General features: G+C 40.2%; 1 protein-coding gene and 1 pseudogene across 5 annotated transcripts in view; one reads left to right on the top strand and one right to left on the bottom strand.

The window, feature by feature from the left end:
* TLCD4 (TLC domain containing 4) overlaps positions 1-25,375 on the top strand; it is a 103,176-nt gene that overhangs the window by 18,846 nt on the left and 58,955 nt on the right. The window contains exon 1 of one of the 5 annotated variants that reach the window (XM_072754553.1): positions 14,204-14,443. The exons of 2 other annotated variants lie outside the window; for them this stretch is intronic. The gene's annotated coding sequence lies outside the window, so the exon portion shown is untranslated. Of the gene's footprint in view, positions 1-14,203; positions 14,444-14,711; positions 15,057-15,335; positions 15,528-25,375 lie in introns of those variants that run through there. 2 more of the 5 variants (XM_072754551.1, XM_025996543.2) reach the window with 2 other exon arrangements.
* LOC112918451 (phosphatidylinositol N-acetylglucosaminyltransferase subunit P-like) lies at positions 8,462-8,886 on the bottom strand (annotated as a pseudogene).

Raw genomic sequence — 25,375 nt, 5'->3', positions numbered from 1 at the left:
GAAAAGTAACTGAAGTCAGAAAAGTAACATACTCAAAAGTCATATGGCTAGGAAGAGGTATAGAAAAAAATTGTGTCAGTAGAAAACTCTGCATTGCCTAAAGGACATCTTCTAGGTCATCAGATTCTTGTCTTTCATTGTCTTTGAGCTATTGCACATCCTTTCAGATTATCTGTTGGTAGCCTTTCATCATATTTGAGCCATTTTACAACCCTGTATGAATGTGTTTCAGATTCTCTTTTGAACAGGTTATGACACCTGTCTGGTTACCTCATTGAATGAGTTAAGTAAAATCTCTGACTTTTTTTTTTCCTTTTCTATCTGTATCAGAATTATGGTTCTATTAGCTTTTTCTGAGAATTATCTTTTAACAGAGACATAACTGGAATGCAACTCCGAGGCTTACCAACTTCAAGGCCCATTCTGCAACTCCAAGGTCTCCAGCTTTGTTGTGCACCTTAAGGGGGTGCTGGCTTTCAGATTGCAGGGTTCTTCAGATTGCAGTTCTACCTCCTGAAACTAGTTCTGTAGGGTTTTTTATTATGCTTCTCTTTTTAAACTAGACTCCAGTTATTCTGTTTCAGGTAGTTTGAAAAACACTGCTTTGAACAACTTTTTTAGTAGAAGAAATAAAATACTTGTACAAAGCAAAATTGTAAACTAAGTTTCAAAGAAGGAGAGAAGAGGAAGAGAGAAATTCTGTCTGGAGGAATCTGTAAGCTTTATGAAGAAAGTGACATTCAGTTTGGGTCTTAAAATTAGGAATGCTTTTGACAGAGAAAGAAGGGAAAGTAAGACTTGTTTTTTTAGAGGTCTTTATTTGAGAGAGAGCAGGAGTGGGAGTGAGAGAGAGAGAGCATGAGTGGGGTGAAAGGCAGAGGGAGCAGATGCCTCGCTGAGCAGGGAGCCTATTGCGAGGTTCCATCTCTGTACTCCAGGATCATGACCAGAGCCGAAGGCAGCCGCTTAACTGACTGAGCCTCCCAAGTGTCCCAAGGAAAGACAATCTCTGTTTTGGAAGAGGCATGAACAAAAGCAAGGAGTCAGGAAAATGCACAGCATGTTTTGGGAATGGCTAGTGCCTGGATTGGGCTAGACTGAGTAAAGAATGTGAGAGGGAGAATATGAGCCATGAGATTAGAAAGGTAGCTTTTAGCTAGAATGGAGGACCTCCATGCCATTCATTTACTTGATAGGCAATAAAGAGTAATAGAAAGCTTTGACTGAAAGTGAAAGAATAAGAAGATAATCAACAGCAAGTTAGAAGAATCCTGCAGAAGCATGAGGTTGGAGAGATAGAGGCAATCTTTGAATGCCAAGAAAAGGAAAGATGTGAGATTACAAGGATTTGAAATCTTTTCCCTAACTTATGAATATTTATTCAGGGTCTGTTGTGTGTGAAACATGTGGTAGTAAGCATTAGGAGAACATGGGAAGAGAAGTTATTGTCCTGGTATACAAAAGCTTGAAGAAGGAAAATGTCAGAAAGATGTCAGAGATTCTCTGGGAAGGTATATAGGCCTAAACTTGGAGAGTGAAAGAGGAAGGGTAGAGAAGGTAAATATATGGAAGATCTTTAGCAAGTAGAATTGAGAGAATTTGGTGTCTACTTGGATGCAGAGGACTAAGCAGTGGGGAGAATTTAGGAAAATTGAGGTTTCTTGGATTTGGTGATTAGAGGCACAATTACTCCATAAACTGAGAAAAGTGAGAAAAAAGTATGGAGAGGAGAAAGGGGATAATTTTACTGCATTTGTAGAACCTGGAACACCTGGTATGATATTGGGATTAAAAATCTGGAGCTCAAGAAAGAAAGTGTAAGACAGGTATCGTGTAAGTTGAGCTGATATTAGATACATTCCAACGATTGGAGAATAGAGAGGACAGAGATAAGTCAAGGCTGAGATAGGGTCCATATTGGGTGAGGCTATTGCCTTGAGTAGGTAGAAATGAACTGAGCAAAGTCAACTGCAGACTTTAGACCTCAGAATTAAGCAGAAAAGCCCATGTGTTATTGGGTGCAGGGACTCATAAACTTGGAGATGAAGAAGTCAAGGTCTAGGAGAATGCAAGAGCTTATTGAGAAATGAGAGCAAAGGAGGGGAATCAAGTTGAAGAATGTTTCCTAGGGCTTATTTTAGGGATAGGGTTGCCTTTGGAAGCGCTACTTTAGGCAAGCAGTGAAACTCCAAGGAGTTTAAGCAAGAGAAGATAGTCCTTCGATTCCCATGTAGGGAAGAGAGAGAACACAGGACTGGTGGGAAGCCATTCAACTCCCCAGGAACTCCTTAATTGTATATAAATTGGGGGAAAAACCATGAACTTCTCGGAGATAATTTTTCTCTGGAAACTAGTGGAAGGGCTGAGTTCTGGGTTCAGGGTGATGAAGTGATGACAGAGATGTCAGTGAGTTAACACTTTGTAATTTTATACTGACATCCAAATTCAAAGAAGGATTAGTTTCTCTTGTTGTAATGGTCATTACACACTAAAGAAGGGCAGATCTACCAAAACAACAACAACAAAAACCCAAAAACCAAAAACCACATCTACATTGTTTAGGAGACAAGTGGTTTTGAACTTTAGCTCTATTTGTCCTCTCCGCCTTTCAAATCAATATAGCAAATATTGAATGTAAACAGTTGGGGTTTTTAACTGTTGGTTATAGTTACTTATTTCTCAAGAATTTCTTGTATAACGAGCAATCAGAATCTACTCAATTGTTTTAAAAGTCTCCCGTGATGCTCTTAAATGTGCAGTCTTTGTTGAAAGAATTGATAATTTGGATTAAGACAGAGTGAATCGAAGTTAAATTCCTTTCACTTCTACCTTGATATATTGGGTGGGGGGACTACTTTCCCTTTCTGTACTAGCAGAATACTGTGTGCATAAAATTGTGTTAAAAGCCAAGTCCTGATCATTTTTAAAATGTCACCTGGTCCAGGACTTCCTTTGCAAACCAGAGGTCAGTTCCCCTGTTGGAGCTTTTAAAAGGAAAGGCGAAGTAGTTCTTTAAATCACTTGATTGCCTTTTATTACCTGTGGGTAATCGCTCAGGATAAAAAATGAGGGGAAATATGTCATTCTTTTGCTCTTTTCCTTTGTAGATATAGATTATCAGTTCAGACTCTCCCTGAGCTGTAGAGCTTTGAATTCCTGTAAGAATTCTTTGGCAAGCTGAGAAGAGTAGGGGAAGACATGTGAGGAGAGAATACATGCAGAGCACTTAACCTTTGCAGGGTGCAGTGTAAGGTGCAAAGATGCATGAGACAGAAACTTTGTCTTCAGGCAACGTAAAATCCAGGTAACTTTAGTGATTGAACCCCAGAACACAGCTGTGAGACTCTCCGTTGTGCTCTGGACTCTGATGGAACATATGTTGCCTTTCCCTTTGGTGATGGGCTTTGGTAGTGAAGTGCTGTCCAGAACTCTGCTGGACTTTGGATGAATATGTAGTCATATTTATTTCTAAATATGAAAAATATTATTTTCTTACTCATGATAGCAATAAAGGTAAATTAGAAGTTGTAGGAGTAAGGCTGGAGCACAGGAGACCAGCTTGGTGATGGTTGCTCTGATTCAGACCATGAATGCTTCTTCTGTGGGGCAGGAAGGGAGTCAGAGGTGACACAGTTGTTTGTGGGTCATGTAGCCTTGCAGAGAGATTGAGAGCCTCTCCGAGTAGTAGTGTGTCTGCAAACTGGTTATGGCCAAAGGTCCAAATTCTGAAGACTTTAGCTCACAACTAAATATGTAGGAGAAAAGCAAGTTTACTATTTACATCAAACGATAATTTTTGTGCTAAAAAATTTTGGCGATTTCAGTTTGGTATACATATTATTTTTGTGAAATACTTGATTTATATTTTAGGAGAAGAATTCAGTGATTAAGTTAAATATCCTGATGGTCTTTTCATTATTGATATTATAGTTTCTGATACGTTATATATAATTAGTACTAATAGTTAACATTTTCCTTACCCCACAATCCATTTCTTCCTACTTTTTGGTTATTAAACATTATGTTAGCATTTTGGGATACTCCACATGTGAAACATATTTGACAAAGTTTGAAGACATTTAATTGTAACAGTCGTTCAAACATTATTTTTTACCTTTTATTTTCTACCAATGAGAATTTTAAAATCTGCGACGAGAACCATACCTTTCCTTGTGGAAAATACATTCTTACAAGATGATTTCTTTTTATTAAAACTAGACTGTCTTCTTTTTAAAATCAAAAAAAATTCTTAGTATATTGCAAAGTATAACAAAAGTATTTTGAAAAGAGATGGTAATTTTTCAAAACTTCCTTGTTGGAGGGCAAAAATGTGTTGTTTTTTTTTTTACCAAAATGCAAAGAATACAGACCTCAAGATTAAGTGGGAGATCTGAATGCAGCATATATATTTTCTTGATCCTTTAACTTTGTATATAGAGAGTGTCTAAAAGTAGGAACTTAAGTTAGTGATGAACGTCATTTAGATGTACAGGAGTAGGTTGATTATAGTAATACTATACTGAATGAACAAGCGTCATAATGACATTAAGAGATCAATTTGATTGGGACATGGAAGAGAAATATATATTTTAAAAATACTGTCATGAAAATTTCTCTCGTTTTTTTCTTTTTAGTTATATTTAGGATAAATCAAAAAAAAAAAAAGGATAGATCATATAAATGGTGCATGTGGATATATGACCAGCAAAGTAGTAGATTTACAGCACTACAGAAATTTGGAGTTGAGAATGTTTATCAGGATGGGTGGGGCAAGAGATGTTTTTTACTAAGGAATATTTCTAAATTCAAAAATTGCATTTTGCTATAAGGTCTATGAAAATGACATGACTAATTCAACTATCAACTTTATTTTTTAAAAAAATCATTTATTCATAGCAATAGAGGGAATTATATTCTGATTTTTATCATATGATACATGGATTTTTCATGTTTTGAAACATTAAGCATAAACTCTGTCTATAAACAATAATACTTTACTGTTTGGGATCTAGAACTTAAAAAAGATACAGCTTCATAAATTTCCAAAAACAATGATAGATAGTGCCAATCTGAAGAAAATGTAGTGAAAAGTAAATGCTCCAAAGGCAGAGTAATGTGAAAATAGAGTTACAATCTATTTCTGGGTTGGTTAATCTTAATTAGCATATTCTATATGAATGAGGGTCATGTATAATGTGTATAGGTCATTTTTATGTTTCTTTTTCTGTCACTTGTTTGTTAATGCCCATTATCTTTCACTTGAGTGACTGGTCTTTCTTTCCTCACATTCTAGGAGCTTGTTATTTATTAAGGAGATTAGCCTTTTACCTGTGACTTGAGCACCACATCTTTTTTCCTGGTTTGTTTGTTTTAAAGATTTTATTTATTTATTCATGGGAGACACAGAGAGAGAGAGAGAGAGGTAGATACACAGGCAGAGGGAGAAGCAGGCTCCCTGCAGGGAGCCCAACATGGGACTTGATCCTGGGTCTCCAGGATCACGCCTTGGGCAAAAGGCAGGTGCTAAGCCGCTGAGCCACCCAGGGATCCCCTCCTGGTTTGTAATTTGTGTTTTGACTCTGTGTCTGTTATTATTATTGTTTTTTACCTCATAGTGTTTTTTTTTATTCTTAATTAGATTTATTAATATTTTGTGGCTTTTAGATTTTGAATCATAGTTAGATTTTTCCATTCCAAAATAAGAGAATTCACCCATATTTTCTTTTTTTTTTATTTTTTTAAAATTTTTTTCATATTTTCTTTTAATACATTTGAGTGTTCATACTTTAAATATTTGCCCCATTTGGAATTTATCTCATACAATATGAGATAGAGATTTAACTTAATTTTTTCCAGATGATACACATTTATTAAAAAGTCCCATCTTATCTCACTGATTTGAGATGCCACTTATTTGGGTCTATTTCTGGGTTTTCTAATCAATTCCATTAGTCTATTCCTATAGCAATCCCAGGGTGTTTCATTATTGAGGTTCTATAATTTTATTTTTTAAAAATATATAGAAAGCTATTTTTCCTTTTTGAAAGTTTTTCTGGCTATTTTTGTTTGTTTACTTTTTTCATACAAGCTTTAGAATCAGCTTGCCCTATTCCAGAAAATAGCCTCTTGGTATTTTCATTGAGATTGCAATAAATTTAAAAATTAAATTTTAAAAATTAAAAGGGAAAATTGATATACATTGACTTTTCCAATCTGAAAACATAGTCCATCTTTTCATTTATTCAGGTCTACTTTTGGATCCTGCAAGAACGTTTTAAAGTTTTCATCATATAAGCTTTTCATATTCCTTTTAAAATTTATTCCTAGGCCTTTTACATTTTTTGCTTCAATTGTAAATGGAATCTTTTCTTTCTTTTATTTGTTAAGAGGATATTGTGTGTGTACAACACATGTATATACATATGTATTTATATATACATAAATGTTACATATGCATAAATGTCACAGATTTTTATAAATTAATTTTGTATCCAGCTTCCATACTTAATTTTCTGTTGTTTATTTTCTCAGTTGATTTTCTTGGGTTTCCTAAGTATATAATCATATAATCCACAAATAACAACTGTATAATCTTTTTTCCCCAGCAGTTTTTACTTCCTCTCTTTCATTAGTTCCCTTGACTGCTACTGCAAGTATCACTGTATTAGTAGTGGGAGAGTGGGTATCCCCTTGTTCCTTTCTTGACCTGAACAAGAACCCTCCAGTGTTTCCCCGTTCAATCTAAACTAGCTTTGAATCTTAGAATTAATTGCTAGTCAGACATTAATTACTACTTTGCTCTACCTGGAAAACTGGCAATTTGGTCCATGATAAGGTCCATGAATGTTTAGCAGTAAAGGTTTGGTAAAATACATCATGGTGCATCCATTGAATGGAATAGTCTGAGCAATTACAAAATAATGTGTATATTTTAGTCCTTTTTGTTTAAAAAAATCAAAGTATATACATGTATGCTTGGAAAACTCTGGGAGGATATTCAACAAACTGATCTTAAAGTTATGAATATATTATTGCAGCATTATTTACAATACCCAAAATATGGAAGCAACCTAAGTGTCCATTGATAAATGAATAAAGAAGATGTGGAATATTACTTAGTCATAAAAAAGAATGAGATTTTTGCCATCTATGACAACATGGATGGACCTAGAGGGCATTATGCTTAGTGAAATAATTCAGACAGGGAAAGACAAATACCATAAGATTTAACTTATATGTGAAACCTAAAAAACCAACTAAACAAACAAAGCAAACCAGATCCATCAACACAGAGACCAAACTGATGGTTGCCAGAGGTGAGGCAAAATAGGTGAAGGGGAATGGGAGATACACGTTTCTGGTTATGGAGTAAATAAGTCATGGTAATGAAAAGTACGACATAGGAAATATCATCAATGGTATTGTAATAGTGTTGTATGGTGACAGATGGTAACTACACTTATGAAGGGCATAGCATAATGTATAAAGTTGTTGAGTTACTATGTTGTACATCTGAAACTAATGTAACATTGTGTGTCAACTATGCTTCAAGAAAAAAGAAAAAAGAAAGGAATAAATAAGATTATAGAACAAAAAATGTTATGAACATAAACTACTGATTGGTAATATCGATTTCAGTATCTGTAAAAGTTTTTAAAAATTCATGAAAACATTTTGGCACGATTAAAAAAACAAGTTAGAAATTAAGAAAAATAGGTTCATGTTTTTCCTTTTCTCTCTGTTCTGGATCTCTTTCTGCTATTTTAATTTTATTTTGTTTATCCTTATTCTTTGCAAAGTGGTACTCATAGTGTACATAGTGATGATAGTGTAGAAAGGAGTTTACAAGATAGAATCCACAAGGAAAAAGACAAGAGAAAAGTCTACAGTAGATCAGACATTTCAATAAATTATGGAAACCAGAAGTTGGCTGATGGAGATAATTGACTTGACGGAGTGGAACAGGGGCTAATCAAAAGTGCTTTGAGGAGCCTTGGCACTTACCGGGGAAGGCAGGAGTGAGGCGCAAGCCTGAAGGAGAGTTGCCTGAAAGTTGTTTATAAGGCTCTAGGACACCACTGGGTCCCTTCTTGCCTCTCATACAGCAGTGTGCATTCATGTATGTCATACTGACCATACTACCACTAACACAATCCCTCTGTGAAGTATGAAGTTTCTTTTCTGGAGAAAGGTGTTTATGTTTTGATGGAGAGTTCCTGTAACAGAAGGGCTGATCAGAGACTGGGAAAGAAAGATATTTTTTTTATGGTAATGCAGTATTTTATTTATTCTGTCCATTAATAACTAATATTTGGGAACATTTATAAGATTAATGGAATTTAAGAGAAGTTCAGCTTTTTTTATATTTCGTTATCAGTTGCTAATAAGAGATAAAGTATTATGTTCAAAATTATTACATCAAAAACTTATAATAAGTGTTTGGTATTAGTCTACATACAATTTAATTTTTTGCATAAAGTTCTTTGGCTGCAAGAAATAACATGTGGCTCACTTCACTAATAGGATTACCCCTTAATACTGGGATGGCCTCTTCTTGATATTTATTCTGCTGTTGATTTTTTAGCATAGTTACCTATGATTATATGAATGGAGTTAAGTGGAGAGGTACTCATCATTCTTATTCCAAATAAGAGTACATAAGCGATTACTATAGTAATGAGGAGGTAGATGGGCAATGCAACCACCCAATATTTTTGAGGCCAGTAGGTTAAGCCTGAGGAGTTTAGCCAAGGTTCAGGAATAAAAGCCCACACAAGATATAGTATGAAGCCAAATTGGGAGCTTAAGAAAAGAACAAAGCCATAAATAGCTCTTTCTGGCAATGGCGATGGTGAGTTTTCCACCATTTTCCCTGTGGCTTTAGACAATCTGTGAGAAAGAAACAGTTATTGTCAGTGATCACACCCCTTTGTCACTGGTCTGTTGTAGCCTCATCACTTTGCTATGGGCACTGCCTCTGCATTTTTTTCCCCTAGCCTAAACCACTGCATGCTACCATCCTGTGCCAAAAAATATGTTTGATTTTTTTTTTTTTTTTTTTTTTTTTGGTGTGATAGTCACACAGAGAGAGAGAGAGAGAGGCAGAGACATAGGCAGAGGGAGAAGCAGGCTCCATGCAGGGAGCCCGACGTGGGATTCGATCCTGGGTCTCCAGGATCGTGCCCTGGGCCAAAGGCAGGCGCCAAACCACTGCACCACCCAGGGATCCCCCAAAAATATGTTTGAAATAGAAACTTCAGTAGAAGGTTGGAAGATAAAGATAAGTAATTTTCCTGGTCCAGGATTTCTGAATCTTGGTGTGACTGACATTTGGGATTGGAAATTCCTAAATGTGGGAAGGCTGTACATTCTAACATGGTTAGCAGCCTCCCTGGCCTCTACTCACTAGGTGGCCATGCATGCCTCATTTCCCTGTGATGACAACCAAAAGCATCAGCAGACATTGCCAAATGGCTGGGGTGGGGGAGAATCAGCACCTCCCATCCTTGCCCCAACTGAGAACCTCTGCCTTAGACAATAGATAATAGAAAAGATGGGGTACTTGGGTGGCTTAGTTGGTTAAGCATCTGACTCTTGATATCAGCTCAGGTCCTTTTTTTTTTTTTAAAGATTTTATTTATTTATTCATGGGCGACACACACACACACAGACACAGAGGCAGAGACACAGGCAGAGGGAGAAGCAGGCTCCATGCAGAGAGCCTGATGTGGGACTCCATCCCAGGTCTCCAGGATCTCGCCCTGGGCTGAAGGCTGCAGCTAAACCTCTGAGCCACCCAGGCTGCCCTCAGCTCAGGTCTTAATCTCAGGGTTATGAATTCATTCAGGCCTGCATTGGGCTCCATGCTGAGTGTGGAGCCTACTTAAATAAAAAAAGAAAAGAAAAGAAAACTGTAGAGATAATCAGTGGGATAAAAGCACAATAAATCTTGAGAAGTCCCAACCTCCTGCTGAATAGAGTTCACAAAGAACATAGAAAATGAGGAGGAAATTAGCAAAGAAATAATAATAATAAAAAAATCTGCAGGTAAGATTGAAAGCACCCCTGGAGGTCTAGCACAATCAAAGAAAAAAGGCCCGTTCTAAAGCAAAAGGCACATTGTGAAATTTCAGATTATAAAGATAATAGGAAGATTCTAGAAAGAAGAACTGGCTACATACAGAAGAAAGGGAACCAGAAAGACATTAGGCATTTATTTCAGTGGCAACACTAGAAGTAAAAGACAGTGGGACAGTGCTTTTAAAATGCTGAGGAAAAATGATCTTTATCTTATCCAAATTATCAATCAAGGATGAGAATTAGGATACAGATATTTTCAGACATGCAAGCACGCTAAAATAGTATATCTTCTATACACATTCTCCAAGTCAACTACTGAAATCTGTGCTTCAGCAAAATAAGAGTGTGAACTTCCAATGTTTGAGCATTGAAGATATTATTCATGGGTGTTTGATATGTTGAAGCATCTGGATAAAATTTGGGTCAGATACATTAAAAATAAGTGAAAAAGAAAAGCAATTATTAACTCCAGGGAGACCAGGAGATTTTTCAAGAGAAGCACCATTAATTATGGCAGCTTACTAGATTCAGTAGTGTACTGTATTTATGTTGACAATGATCAAAACACAAATTATTGATTTGAATAAAAGTTGTGACATAGCTGTGTGAGAAGGGTAAGGGCAAAGTGGTGGTGGTGGTATGCATAAAAGAGCTAAATCCTCAAAATTCCATGACAAGAAGTCAATAAATAATGTCTAAAAATGGAAGTCAGGAAACATTGGTATAAGCATATCGTTTAGGAAATGAACACCTGGTAGGGTTATGTGGAGCATGGGGTGGAACTGGTGGGAGGAAATTGGTTAAGGGGCTGATGGGACTCAAGTGTTTTTGTTATAAGCCTTTATGAACTATTTGAGTATTCACTTATATGTATTACTTTCATTAAAAATGCACACGAAAGCAATACATACATATTATAGGAAAAAGTTACATAAGATAAGCAAAAACCCCACAAAAGACATAAGGATCTTACCCACTAACATAACCATTAGTAATATCCTGAAATATTTTTTCTTGAAAAGTTCTGAAAAACAAATGAAAGGACTTTTAAATACTTTAAAAACTCACAAATTTTTGATACATGAAAACTATCAATACTAATTTAAAAACTAGTGCGTGGGGTTATTCATTTTTAACTAAATCAATCTTTCTGATCAAAATGCTTGCTATTATTTTGGTTATATCTTCTCTAACAAGAGGGTGGAGAATTGAGGCAGTCTTCCAAAATACTTCTGCCTTAATTATCTTGTTATTTTAGGAAGAAACAGCGTTTGGTCTCAGTTTTTCTAAACAATTGCCTCCATTTAGTAGTTTAGGAATTTTTTAAAACAAATTCATCAGGAAAATTTATCTTCATCAAATGGCATTGGGAAAACTGCACAGCTACATGCAAAAGAATGAAACTGGACCATTTTCTTATACTATACAAATATAAGCTCAAAATGGATGAAAGACCTAAAGGTGAGACCTGAAACCATAAAAATCCTAGAAGAATACACAGGCTGTGATTTCTCTGATATCGGTCATAGCAACATTTTTCTAGATATGTCTCCTAAGGCAAGGAAAACAAAAGCAAAAGTAAACTACTGGGACTACATCAAAATAAAAAGCTCTGCACAGCAAAGGAAACAGTCAACAAAACTAAAAGACAACCCACTGAATGGGAGAAAATATTTGCAAATGACATACCCAATAAAGGGTTAGTGTCCAAAATATATAAAGAACTTAATCATATCAATACCAAAAAAAAAAAAAAACCAATCCATTAAAAAATGGGATGAAGATATGAATAGACATTTCTCCACAGAAGACATAAAAATGGCCGACAGGCACATGAAAAGATGCTCAATAGCACTTATCAGAGAAATGCAAATCAAAACCACAGTGAGGTATGGCCTCACACCTGTCAGAATGGCTAATATCAAAAACACAAGAAACAACAAGTACTGGCAAGGATGTGGAGAAAAAGGAACCTTTTTGCACTGTTGGTCAGAATGCAAGACTGGTGCAGCCACTGTGGAAAATAGTATGGAGTTGCCTCGAAAAATTAAAAATAGAATTACCATATGATCTAGTAATTGCACTATTGGATATTTACCCATAGAGTACAAAAACACTAATTTGAAAGGATATATGCACCCTTATGTTTATTGCAACATTATTTACAATAGCCAAAGTATGGAAGCAACCTAGGTGTCGGATAGATGAATGGATAAAGGAGATAGTGTATGTATATGTGTGTAAAGATGGGTAAAATAGGTGAGGGGGATTAAGAGTACACCTATGATGAGCAATGAGAATATATAATTATTGAAGCACTATGTTGCTCACCTGAAACCAATATAACACTGTATGTTAATCATGGAATTAAAAAAAAAAAAACCAAGACACACACACACAGTAACAAGAATACATTACTTAGAGAGTAACAAATAAAATAAACCCTATTTCTTTACTTAGTAACAAATACAATAAACCATATTTCTTGTCTAGAGTGTATGCAGAAAAAAAATGGGGGGGGATTTGCCTTAAAGGAATTTTGTATTTTTTTTCTCTTTTTAAGGAAAGATAATTTCATTTCTCTGAACTATTTCAATGACCAAAAGTTTAAGAAGTGCAGGTCAGCTTTGATACCTCACAGTTAAGAAGGAGAAAAACTTAAGATAGTAAATAACAGACTTTGGGGCAACTGTCCTTGGAAGGAGAGCATTGGTAAAACACAGTTAAGACTTAAATGTGAATAATGAAATGAATATTTTTAAAGAAATTAAACTGCATTACAGTTTTGATGAAAAATATGCAGTTGATATAGTTTTCTACCTTCTAAGGTCATTGTGTTTTGATTAGTTTAAAAGTTTCAAAATTCAGCTAATGTTTACTGAATTCCTTTCCTTATCTCAGGCCTTGTCCTTGATGTATTCACTGACATGCTCTGTGTAATCTCACAACAATCCTGCAGATTTGATGGTGCATTCATTTGTAGAGGCCTAACAAGAAGGAATATAGTGGGACATAGAGTATAGAGTGGATTTTTGTGGGTTTACTTGGCTTTGGCTACTGCTTTGGGTGTAAGAAAATATGCATATTAAACATAATGATGGTGCATTTATCAGAAAAAAACAGAGCAACTATCAGCCACTGCAGACAAACACAGGGGAGGGTCTGGAGGAGGTATCTAGAGACAGAGTCTGGAGATGACAGGTGCAATCTGTGTATGTAGCGCTGCCCCCACAGATGTACACACACAACCAACCACAGAGTGAGCTTATAGCCCCATGAGTACATAAAGCATATGTGGGGCAAACCCAAGTTGTCAAGGACTGTGTGAAGCAAATATGATGGGACAGGTTGTGGTCAAAGGCCACTATTGCCCTAGTACTTCCTGAGAGTCTTGGGGAGAAAAAGAAGAAATGGGCTAGGGGCTGCAGGATCTTCCACCCTGCTTGATTGCCAGCAGGCCGCTGTCCCTATAGGGTAGAACAGGCTTTCTTTTCTTTTCTTTTCTTTTCTTTTCTTTTCTTTTCTTTTCTTTTCTTTTCTTTTTCTTTCTTTTCTTTCTTTCCTTCCTTCCTTCCTTCCCTCCTTCCTTCTCTCTTCCTTTCCTTTCCTTTCCTTTCCTTTCCTTTCCTTTCCTTTCCTTTGGCTTTGGCTTTGGCTTTGGCTTTGGCTTTGGCTTTCTAGGTCAGTCAGAGGTACATTTGCCAAGATTGGGGTCTGCAGAGGTAACTATGAATTATCCCCATTTTATAGATGAGGAAATTGAGCCTCAGTGAGATTAGTTTAGCTAATGTGTATGTGTGTGCATGTAAATATTAGGTAAAACATATTAACTGTATTGATAGACATTTCTTACAAATAACTTCCCTGCATTATTAAGAGTAGTGCTTACTAATTAACATTAGAACTCCTCTCTTTCCAAAAAAAAAAGTATTTATGATTACTTTTCGCAAATTCAAACAGCCCAAATATACTTCATTATTTTATTGTATTCAAAAAATTCCATCCTGTTGATGGAGAATATTTGAAGGTTTTTGAGGCTGTATGTAGCAGGTCAGAGAGCTGCTATTGAACGGCAGACTTCATGCGCTGGGCAACTTGGAATTCTCTGCCAGCACCAAAAATTGAGATCCTGCATCCTCGCCCGGACAGCAGCGGGGCTCCAGGTGTTGGGTGGAGGTGGAGGGCTAGGGCACTCTCTGGGGTGGTTTTCAGGGGGGAGCACGAGCCTCTTCCACACACGCCCCCTACCCAGCTGGGATGCACCTGCAACCCCAGCAAGAACTGGGCGGACTCGGCTCTGGCCAAGTCAGACGTGGCACGGGAAATCTGCAGCTGGCCTTTTCCTGTCCTCTCGCTTATAAATGTAATATAAAGTCATAATCTGAAAAGAGTCTCCCTGACGCGTGAGCCCAGGTCCTGCCCGCTGCGGAACGGGGCTCGGACCGTCCTCACCTGCTAGTCTGGCTCGCGCTGTGGGAAGCGGGGGAACCGCACGCCCCGTCCGCGGCCAGGCGTGCTCGCCTCGGGCGTCCCCGGCTCTGCGCCCCCGGGACCCAGCGCGGCCCTCGGAGGTCGGCCCTCGGAGGTCGGCCCCGCAGCCGGCCCGGGCCCCGCCCACCTTGGCCGCGGGTCGCAGCCGCCACGAGCCGGAGCCGGAGCCGGAGCGGGAGCCGGAGCCGGAGCCGGAGCGGGAGCCGGAGCCGGAGCCGGAGCGGGAGCGGGAGCGGGGGCCGAGCCGGGGCCCGGGCGGCCGCGGCCCCTTTAAGGAGCCGCCGTGCGGAAACCCGAGCCCGCAGTCCGGGCGGGCGCGGCGGCCGCGGCGGTAGCTGTGGTCTCGGGCTGCTCCCGGCCGCCGAGCAGCTCGCGGGGGCTCTGCCGGAGGACCAGGCTTCGGCGGCGCCCGTCGCTCTCCCGGCCCGTGCACCGCCGCCCGCGCGCCAGGCGCCCCGCGACCCGGGACCCGGGACCCGGCACAGGTGACGCCGTTTGGAGGGGGCTCGGGGCCGAGGGCGGGCTCGCTGCGCCCCGCGGTCCCCCGCGGTCCCCCGCGCCGCCCCGCGCCGCCCGCGGCTCCCGGTGCCGGCCTAGCGCGGCCGCCGGCTGGGGCGCGCGGAGCCGGGTGGGCGCCCCGCGAGGGCGGCGGGGGCGCGGGTGCAGCAGGTGTGCGGCCGCGCAGCATCCTCGGGCCCGCGCCCCGGTGTCGGCGCGGAGGGGGCGCGGGGGGCGCGGGGGGCGCGGGGCGGCGGGGCCTTCCCGTGGGAGGCCGGGGCACCACGGGCGCACGGGTGGGCGAGTCTCCCCCCTCGCACCTCCCCCCAACTACAGAGAACAACACGCTCTTATTCACCCGGGTCGTTCTCAAGTGGGTCCCATTTTTAGTCGCCTCATGCTAAGAGTCTGCTGGGAAGATTCTGGGCTCTATTTACAGCACTCCTGTGGCAGCCCCGGTGAGTTTATTACACCGAGAGCCTCGGTGTACCCCGCCGGGAAATGGGATCCATAATGCCAGCATTTTCCTACAGCCCCAAGAGTGTGGGGGAACCTCCGGGAAAGTGCTTAGAATTGTCGAAGTTCCTTAAAGGGTCACTGTTGCGGGCCAGGAGTTTGTTGTTTTTGTTTTTCCCCCCTCAGTGGTCCCCTTGTGAGTGTTAATGCAGCTCACATATTTACGTGAGACTATAAAATTGTTCCTAAGGACTGATCTTTGACAATGTTTAAATGACTCTGATCCCAGTTTGGGGACAAGAGGGGAGAGTTTGTGTGGATGTTAGGAGTTGATGTGTGAAGCAGGAAGAAAAGCTGTCATTTTAGTGAAATCTTCACTCAGTCATAAATGGAGTTGAGAAAAATCGATCTGGGATTGTGTGTGTGTTGAGAGATAACTGCTGTGTGAGCAATGGCATAGGTTGGAATGCAGCTTCATCTTTATGCAGCCAGTTAAGGTAATATGACCGAGAACCTCCATTCCCTTCTAAGTGTGAAGTAGAGGTTTTTTTCCCCTTGTTAATCGTTTCATTTAATTGTAGGGATGAAACTAAATTAGACAAGTGGACTCCTGCCATGCTAGAAAATTAGAAAGAATGGCTCCAGGAACAGTGGACGTTAGTTGACTTACTCCACCCCCCCCCCCATGCCATCAGATGACCCAGAGAATATATTTACAGAGCGCATCTTTTCTTCCTACCCCTGCGACTCCTTTTGCCACAATACCCCCCTCCAGTGTTGGAATCCTTACTGTGTGATCTTGTACAAATTTCACCTGTCTAGAGCTGGACATCTGGCATCCAGCTGCTCAGTGCTCATAATTGTGTACACGATGAGCTTTCTGTTCCTATCACTTTAACTGTAAGCCTCTTTGCGGGAAGGAAAAATGGCTCTTCGAAGCTAAAGCTGAGTACTTGGAGGTGCCTAGGAATGGTGGGGGTCAAGGGCTGAAGCTAACCGGAAGAAGCTGGGTCTTCTCAATACACCCTGGAGTATGGACACAAGAGTCGGCCTAGCTTTTCCTTCCTTCTCTGAAATCACCAATGGAGAGAGATTCATTTGTTTACCAAGGTAAACAGAGGCCTGACTCAGTGCTGATGAAGAGCATTCCCACCAAAGGACTAGGGAGGAGGACTTGGTGTGGTTGGGTGTGGGGTCGGGGAATGGAGGGCCTGCCTGGTAGTCCGGCAACCAGAGGGGTAGTGAAGGAGCCCCCAGGTTCCCAACTCAGAAGTGAGAAAGGGGATGGGTTACAGAAAGGGACCAGCGATGGAACTTCCTGGCAAATTCTGGAAAGTGCCCTAGGTGTTACTTCCCTTTCTCTTTCCCTCTGAGCAAGTTTCTTGCCCTTCTGAGTCAAGTGCAGCTCTTTCCTCCCCTAGTGCTCTGCAAGGGGACTACCCTAGGTTTATGTTCCACCAGCAAAGCTGGCATTCCAAGTATGAGAGGAAACTGAGCAGGTTTCGTAAGAAACCTTCAGACCTCAGTGTCTCCTTGTCCCCTTCTTCTCAACTTAGTGTTCCATGTCCTACAGATTTGGCTTTGATATCTCTTGGAAGGTTAAAAAGTAGGGTAGTCATTTTGGCTGAAAAAAAGTAAACTCAACAGTCTACAGGAAGATACACAAAACTAGTTTTCCTATGGAGGAAGATAATGAATGAATGGTCTGGGGGAGAATTGTGGGCAGTTGGACAAGGAAAGGCAGGGGCGGAGAGTGGTGGAATTGTGCTGGACAGCTTGTGCCCTCGTCCTTGAGAGAGGAAAGGATGCCACCACACAGGGAGAGCCACCTTGCTGTGCTTCCCCTCCTTCCATTTGCCTTGCAAGAGGAAGAAGATGGCAGTATGGAGGTGGAGTAACCATCTGTTCTCAAGGATGGGGACCAGACTTTAACTCACCACTGGAGATGAGCTATATTCACCTGGCATTGGTCTCAGGCACTCAATGTATTACACCCGAGAACACATTACATCAGGAAAGCGAGGTTAATTTTGTAAGAAAACCTAAGGTATTGTGAGAGTGACTTTGGTGGTGTTTCTTTCTTTCTTTCTTTCTTTTTTTTTTTTTTTTATCTTGTTGGAGATGAAAGGTAGCACACAAAGAAATGGAGTCCTACTGCTCAGAGGTTTGTTATTCATAGTGAGACAGTTGGATGTTCTGCAAGCAAATCCCAGACCTGAAAAGAAGGCAGGAATAGCAAGGGAGTTTTGTTTTTTTTTTTGTTTTTTTTTTTTTCCTCAGAACATTGGTCTGTTCAAGGAGAAGGCGATCCTTTGGATACATGAGAAGGAGCTTGTGAATCATTGTAAAAGGCCAAGGTTTGTGAAAACAGCGGGTGAAGAAGACAGCTGGAAGTCTGTTCAGAGCTTGAGCTAGCATGAGGGAAGGGAGTTTGTCGAGCAGTGGGATGGATAGCAAGGGGGTAGTCTGACTACAGGGATAAAGGCTGTCTAAAGCAGTGTTTCAGAGTTTTCGGATTACAACACAGTACAAAATGGGTTTTTGGACCACGACCCAGGATGTAAGTAAGTATATGTGAGTCTGAAACCACTTTCATGAAATGATACGTACCCTTACCCTGCATAGCATTCTGTTTTCTGTTTCTCTTTCTATGCTTTCTGTTCCTATTCAGTGTTCTGAAAAACTCATTATCCATTAGTGGATCAGAGTCCACTGCTTAGAGATGTTTGCCTAATGTTTGGATAAGCAGGTTGCATTGGGGTTGGAGATGCTCGAGGGGAGCATAGAATTGATAGGGAAATCTGGACCTCTGTTGGTGGAGACAGGAGGAAGTGTGGGAACTCATCTGGTTTCTCATAGCAGGACTCATTAGTGAAAGCAGCTGGATGGACAGGTGCAGAGGGGAACTTCCTACTGGTTCTATCCACATCAAAGCAAAATAGTTGGTTTTGAGGGAAAAGGAAGCGTGGAAGGAGTAAACTTGGATCTTTAGGGTTTAGGGCAGATTTTTTTTTCTGTAGGTTAAGAGGACAAATGGATCCAGAACAAATTGCCTGGTGGATTTAGGCCATGTCCACTTTCATCAGCTGGATAGGGACCAGAGGGGCTCATAGTCTAATATGTGGGCAACTCCCCTTTCAGCTTTGAGAAGTTCTTACAAAAGTGGATGAGATGTGTTATTTCAAAATCCCATGTGCTGATGAAACTTATTAGGAAATTAGCTGCCTTACAGAGAATTGGAAAAATATTCTCATTACCTAGTGTAAAGGCGTTAGATTATCAAAGCTTCCTTAGATGTCTATTTCAAGATCTACAGTCAAACTGGAATCCTTATTCATAGTCTTTGGGATTGCCAAATAAGCTTGGAGAAATAGGTGAGGCAGCATGCAGCATCCGTAAGCTAATTTCCAGTAACTGGGTCCTGGGGTTTGATAATCAAGGGCAGAGTTTATCTGTGTGCCTTTGATTGCCTTTTCCTAACAACAAACACCTGACTCCTACACCTGGCACCCTCACTAGTAGGGCAAGTACCACAAAGGGTGGAAGGCCGCATGCACTGGTGTCAGAGTTCACTGGAGGTGCTTGTGTACTTGCTTGCCTGTGTCATACACATTCTGAACTCGTTAGATCCTCCCTTTGACCCATCCTTGCTTTGTTTGATTTTCTTTCCTTAGGTGATATGTTTTCAGCGTTTCACATTCCTTCTCCTCAGCTGTCTGGTATAGATCTAGTACTTTCTCTGATGTAATCTCTGAGCTCTGGACTTGCTGGTGTCCACCTGACTGTTCCCATAGAATCCCGTGTGGGGATCCTGGCCTGTGCTGTGCTGGTGTCCACCGTATCCTGCCATGGCCAACCTAGAAATAACCATTCATTGATGGGTTTATACATTGGTTTTGATTTAATTTTTACATTTTGGGGACATGGAAAATCTGTCTTGGTCAAGTTAGTTTAGTTTTCTCCAAATAGGCTTACAAAAAACCTTTCAAAAGTACACTTTGAAGGCATAGAAAACTTCTCCCTATTTGATATGTATTTACTTAGTGGAATGGGGGAAGAAGGAATTTTCATCTCGTGGAAAAATCAGAACAATTAAACCTTCCCTGTTTACAAAGCATTAACGTTTTAGGGACATAATTCCCCAAACCTAGTCTTGTTCAATTAACATGTTTTGCTCTAGTACATGTGAAAACATTGAGACAATTAAGAATTTAAATTTTTTATAATTTATTATGTGCTATTTTCAGGACTTGCAAAGACTATAGCTGTGTTCTGACTAAGAAAGATTGTTTTGCCTTTTCGTATTTTAAAAACCTGTATGAATGTCACTAAACAGACCAATTTCTTACGTGCTTTGTGGAGGAATCCAGGGCAAGATAAAGGCTCTAAAGGTAGGAGGCCAAGTTGCCCATAAGGAAGGCAGAGCCTGGGAGCAAAGGCAGCTTGTTTGGAATATCCCAGCTTAGTATCTCCCAACCAAACCCTTGAGACATTAGACAATTTGAGGATTCGAGAATGCTTTATAACCTCAAGTCGCTAAATGTTTTCTTTAGTGTTTTTTTTTTTTAATTACAAAAGTGAAACTTGCTTGTTACAAATAACAAAAACCATGAAAATAATCAATACAGAAGAGAATGACAGTTCACTTCTTCCCCTTTCTCCAGCTCCAATTTCCCCTGATTTCACTCCCGAATACAGCCAGTTAGCAGTTTGGGGGTATAGCCTTTCTTCTCTATAAATGCCAAAATACTCAGGTATTTATGAAAAATGTATTGTTTTACTGCCTGCTTTTTTTTTTTCACCCTATAGTGTGTGATAGGTGAATGAATGCCTTTCTGTATCACCTTGTTTATTTAAATGTCTGTATAACCTTTGCTAGTTTGGCTGCACCAGTATATTTAATCATTTCCCTATCATTGGCCCTGAGAGTTGTTTCTAATGCTGTTGTAGACACCCTTGTACATGCATCCACTGACACATTCCTGTTTTAAGGATAAAAGATAAAATCATTGGTATACTGCTTATTTTGTAATTCATTTAACACAGTGGTATCAAAATGTATATATTCTGTACATTTAATTCCCCAAATATTCATTCAGGGGTAAAAGCACTAGACACTATAAGGATTTCATAGTGGGGCAGTGCACAGCCCTTCCTTACAAGAACTCACCATCTGGCATAGGGGAATTAGGCATACACACTGATTATAATATCTTTAGTTTTATTTATACCCATCCTTATTCCAAAAGTGATTCGGGATGGTTTACAAAGATGCATATGATAGGACAAGATGCAGTAAATTTCAGATGAGAGTGAAAAATAAACCAAAGGAAAATAAGATGGAGTTATGAGGGAGGTTAGTTAGTGTACTTTGAAGTTTTGTCTGTAAACTTTCCAGCAGCCTAAGAGGAGATGTAAACAGTCCACAACAAGGTTCAAGGTTTCTAGAAGAGAAATCAAATTGGAGAAATCCATCTATTCCTGATTCTAGGAGGTGAGAGAAATTTCCCCTTTGGATTTTCAGCCAGAAAACATTGCATTTGCGATGGCCAGGATTCCCAACAACATCCCTAGTGTTGTACAGTAAAACCTAGTGACCTTGCCTTGTGATGCCATTTCATACCATGTTCCTTACTGTTCATCAGGGGTATCATGCCTTGGCACTCCTCAGTGAAGGGCCATTAGAGTGAGAGGTAAGATCATGGGCTTAATCCAGAGAGAGCTTTAAGAGGACAGATTAAAACAGCAATCTGGTATTGTTCTCAGGCAATTTTTTCCTATAAGGTAGTACAGATTATATAATTTTTGTAGAATATTATGAGTAGAATCCACTTGCCCAGGATTTCTAGGATTGCAACTTACACAGCAAGAAGTGGGGGTGTTTACTTATTTATTTTTAAAGTTTTTATTTGAATTCCAGTTAACATACAGTGTAGTATTAGTTTTAGGTATACAATATAGTGATTCAGCACTTCCATACACCACCCTGCACTTATCATGACGAGTGCACTCCTCAATCCTCCATCATCTATTTCAGGCACCTCTAAGAAGTGAGGATGCTTAAATAGCATTAATGTATCAGAACTATAGCAATGAGTGAAAAGTTTTCCTCTTAAAAACATATACGCACAAATCTGTAGTTGGTCCGTGTAGGAAGGATGGTACGTGTTCACACTGAGAAGGGCTCAGGGTCACCATTCCAAGAAATCTCAAGAGCGTGTTCCAGCTCTCAGTTATTACTAAGTTGTAGCATGTGAGAGTGTTAGCGGGACTCCAAGATCTACAGGTCAGTGCAGTGTGACCTTGTTTTGTGAAGCTGGGAAACTTCAAGTCTCATGAACCTTGAGTCTATGCTTCCATGATCGTATTCACTCAAGTCTTAACTCAGAATGTTGTCCCAGAACAGTTCTTTATTACCCAGCCTATGGGTTAAGCTAAGGTACTTATATAGGACTTAGCCTGAATTTAAACATGAGATTGTAGTAAATGTTAACCTTGAGGTCATCCGAAGCTACATGTGATTGTTTTGTACATCACCTCATGGCCTGAGAAATGGTTCAGGGAAACATGTCACTGTGTTCAGATTTTTTTGACTGCCTGACAAGTGTCATGAGGCTGGTGAATATCCTATTTATTGTGAAACAGTGCCGTTGGGCAAAGGCAATCTTACGGGAAGACGGGAAGATGTCAGAAGAGAAGAGAAACCACTCTCAGTGTGCCTTGGTAGGGTGTTAAGTGGCCTTTAGGGAACAACATGAAAGGCTACCTAGAGAGTTTAAAAACTCTGGCTTCTTCTTATTTAAGCCACCATATCCCCCAATCAGATCAGAGGTGTAGACAAGCTGCAGGGCCCCTAGGCCATAGGTTAAAAGGAGGGGGAAATGATCACATTGCTTTAAATCCTGAATATCCTATCCCTCTGTGACTTGGTACCATTTGAGACATGGGTGTAACATTTCTTGCTTAGGAAAAGGTGGTGATAACAGGTGCTATCCTTTATTGAGTGGTGTTTTGATGTACCCCTGAATAACCACCCCCAAACCTAGTGGCTTAAAACAGTGATTTATTCTTTCTCATGATTCTGTGGGTGGCTGGGCAGTTACTCTGCTGGTTATAGGCTCATATATATGGCTGCATTCAGCTAGAGGGTCCACTGGGCTGGCAGATCGGAGGAGGCTTACCAGTGTGGCGCAGGTGGCTTGTATTGAGTGCTGTCTGTCAGCGGGGTGTCTCAGTTCTGCAGATGGTCTCTCATGCTCCAGTAGACTAGACCAGTTTCTTTATGTGGCAAGTTTAGAGCAATGCTCGGGAGAGCAAAAGGCAGATGCTCTAAGAGGTGCTTTGAGGCTTACTGAGGCCCTGGGATCCTCACAGCCTCTCTTCTACTCATTGTTTGTCATCAGGGGGCAAGGCCAGCTCAGATTCATGGGTGACAGGAGTGGTGATGTCACACTGCCAAGGAATTATCACAAGTGGTTACATGTGCCAAACACTGTGCTTGATGTACTTAATCCATCTCACTCAAACCAGACAACAGTCTTGCAATGTTTGCATTCTTATCCCTTTCCATAGGACTTGCAAGTCAGAAAGGTTATATTTTTCTTGCCCATGGCCTCTGGGAGTAGGATTTGATATTAGGTCTCTCTTGAATTGAATGGAATGTATTTTAAGACTCAACAGGTGAGAGAATTTTGCTAAATTGTTCTTCAGCTCCTTTACCCCATTAGTACTTTTTATGGCTCCTGTGGGGAGTAGGCAAAAAGAGAAAATGGAAGATAGGCGGACTTTGTCCTGCCTCAGCCACTTCTCTGCATCCCAAGGACTCTCTCAGGGGTAATCCGATTGACAATTTGAAGGTGAGAAGGACCTCCCTGTTTCCTTAGGTTCTGATTTCCCAGCTTGCTTGGCAGTGATTCCTTTAGAAGAGGAACAAAACATATTTGGAAAAAATCTTGCTCTGTCCAGCTTTTCCTTGATTTCACAGTGTTGGCAGAAAGCCAAGAGATGTCTCAAGCCAAGAGGCTCCCTTCCAGGAAGAGAATTGCAGGGAAATAAGGACATTGGATGTTGTGTAGAAGTTGGCTGCAGAACATCAGTCCTCTTCCCAAGTCCCCCAGGTGACACAGTGCCACCTGGTCCCTGCTTTAGCTGTTAGGCTCCTCATACACTAACCTCTTCTAAGGCTTGGGGACTGTGTTGTACTTGAAATCTTGAGTTTCCTAAGGATGGGCCCTCTAATTGTACATGCTTCTAACCCCCCTATTATTTGTGTCAAGTGCTATATTTGTGCAATCTCCCAATTACTATTGTCTGCTAGCTTAAGACATTCTGGTTTATCCAAAATCCAGTGGCTGTCATTGGATCTCTTAGGTTTGCAAAACAAAAACTTCTTTATAGAAATTTTAAGTGGGGTTAGATGCTAGGAAATGTTTAACAATTAAATAAAATGTAATCTGTACTCTGAGCCTTAAGGCCCTAGAAAATGGACTGAATTTCTAAGGTGAGAATTTTTCAGTGGATTGGGAATCAGGAACTAGCAGAGCAGTAGGGCGAGCTGGGGAAGGCAGCCTTTTCCTGTCACTCTCCTACAGCCACACTTCTTGTTAGGCATTATAAAAATAAATCCCCAGGGTGCCTGGGTGGTTGGTTGAGTGTCTGTCTTCGGCTCAGGTTATAATCATGGGGTCCTGGGATTGAGTCCTGCACTGGGCTCCCTGTGGGGAGCCTGCTTCTCCCTCTGCCTGTGTCTCTGCCTGTCTCTCTGTATCTCTCTTGAATAAATAAAATCTTTAGGAAAAAAAATAAAGACAAATCCCATATCAGAGAGTAAGTGCAAAAGGAAATAAAAAAATGTGAATAAGACAAGACTTAAAAAGTTGATACAATATAGGTTAACTGTATTAGATTTCATTTTATTTATTTTCAAGTTAATAGCCAGAACATGTAAAAAGTGTAAGTAAATGTAAGCTAGGAAAATAAGAATGAATGTTTTATTAAAATCCTAATTAAAAATACCTGTAATAGAAGGGAGACCTGATTAAGTGCTGTAGGAAACCAAGGAGAGAAATTATTTCTTGAAACAGCAGGAATTCTCAGAGAGGGGTTAAGGAGCTGGAGGATTATGGAAGTTAGGTTGGCTTTTATGTAGCTGGCTTCCCGTAGACTTTCACACTAGTGCTAATGGTTCTTGAACTTGATGCTCAGAAAAGGAGAAGAGGTGGAATGTTTTCTGCACATAATTTTCCTTTTCTCATATAGCTTTCAATGTAGAATTAAAATAACAGTAATGCCAATAAAACCCAAAACTATAACTGTAGTTAATTGAGACCTTTGTATATATTTGATTAGATGTTTAATGGTTTTTACATGAATAAAAAGATAAGAGTGTGTAGTGTGATAGTTATTCTTTACTGGGGGGGGGTATTGTCTCTGGTTAATTACTGACATTTCACAAGCATTTAGATAGATAATTGCAGTGTACCACCTATATGAAAATGCAAACAAAACTGAGAATGATTGGGTGAGGTGCAAGTATGTATGCCTTTTTTTGATAGGGTTTTTGTTTGGTTTGGCAAATAGCTTCTGTAGACCTGTGTTCATTTCTGAATAGCTTACAGTTTGCAAATAGAAACTTTTAAAACACTTTAACATGTTAGGCCTAGTGACATAGCTAAATCAAGAAGTACTTCTGTCGTTGATAAGAGAATGAAAATACAATGCAGATTATAATTATTATGAAACCTTTGAACACATACCATTTTTTATAAGGAGTTTGGGATAGAGAAACCATTCATGTTACTGCTATATTCTAAATGTCTGTCTGTCCCCCACCCTAAAAATTCATATGTTG

This window comes from Vulpes vulpes, chromosome 3 (genome assembly GCF_048418805.1).
Source record: "Vulpes vulpes isolate BD-2025 chromosome 3, VulVul3, whole genome shotgun sequence".
NCBI lineage: Eukaryota > Metazoa > Chordata > Mammalia > Carnivora > Canidae > Vulpes > Vulpes vulpes.
The sequence above is the reverse complement of the archived record's forward strand: the minus strand, read 5'-3'. Positions and strand labels throughout refer to the sequence as shown.